The sequence below is a fragment of the Bactrocera latifrons genome, unplaced genomic scaffold (assembly GCF_001853355.1).
Source record: "Bactrocera latifrons isolate USDA-ARS-PBARC rearing strain unplaced genomic scaffold, ASM185335v1 scaffold_241, whole genome shotgun sequence".
NCBI lineage: Eukaryota > Metazoa > Arthropoda > Insecta > Diptera > Tephritidae > Bactrocera > Bactrocera latifrons.
In genome coordinates this window covers 433,935-435,284 of record NW_017535975.1, presented here as the reverse complement: position 1 = coordinate 435,284, position 1,350 = coordinate 433,935, and positions in this window count along the sequence as shown.

The following is a 1,350-nucleotide window of genomic DNA, read 5'->3' as shown; positions in this document are numbered from 1 at the left end:
TTGACCATGAAGCATGTGAAGCAAGTAATGAATAGTTGATGGGGGAACTTCATCCAGATGATGAAATAATTATTGATGAAATAATAAATAATAGTTCCTCAGTTTTATTAAACAACGTGAGCTTCCTGAACGTACAAAATTTTGAAGACATTGTTATTGATGACGATTTAGAGCTGGAAGGAGAGATATTACGGCTTGGTAGGATGACAACATTTTGGGATCAAACACCCTCGATAGAGCTTTTTAAGAACACAATGTCGTTAAAACGCTTCAGACAGTTACGCCTAAACCTACATTTCAATGACAATCWGTTGATTCCTCCTAATTGCAATGACAAATTTTATAAAATTCGTTCTTTAATTGAAACAATAAGAAAACGCTGCCAAGAGGAACCTGTGGAAGGAGATGTATGTATCGATGAACAAATTATGCCATTTAAAGGAAAATTGTCTTGCAAAATATACCAAAAGAKTAAACCCAATCCCTGGGGTATTAAAAATAACGTCCTGTGTGGAAAGTCAGGTTTTCCATATGAATTCGARTTATATCAAGGCAAAAATACTAAAATTTGCATTGTAAAATGGCTGGATAATAAGCCTATTTACTTAGCCTCTAAGTTTGTAGCGATTGGGGAACAAGATGTTGCTAAACGATTTTGTGAAAAGACCGAAAATTGTGAAGGAATATAACGAATCGATGGGTGGGGTCGATTTGCTGGACCAGTTAATAAGTTACTATAGAATTTTTTTGAAATCTTCTTGTAAGTAGACACTTCGCATCACTTCGCACTTCATTGATTTCGCATTGGTATCATCTTGGATTTTATATAAAAAGGATTGCAATAGACATAATATTCCCACAAATGATATAATGAAGCTGCATGATTTTAGGATGAAAGTTGCAAACAGGCTTGTTTTATTTGAGAAAGCGGCAACTATTCGCAAAAGAGGGCGTCCAATGTTTATAATAAATTCCGACGTTAGACCAAGCAGTAAAGTAAGAAGGTATTGATCAATTTTCATATTTATACTACATTTATGCAATTTAAAAAAATATATTTATTTCTCTCTTTATTTTCAGATATGAAACACGWCTGCTAAAAGAAGTGTCTGAAGATCGGGTTGACAATTTTCCTGCTCATGACGGCAAAACAAGTCAAACGAGGTGCAAGAACAWAGGATGTCGTAGACGTACATATTTTATATGCACTAAGTGTAAGATTCATTTGTGCATTTCAAAAGAAAACAACTGTTTCTTAAATTATCATAACAGTTTAAACTAATATTCTTACGATACATATATATATATTTTTTTTTCCACAAACTTACATACATCGCTAATAGTATTGTA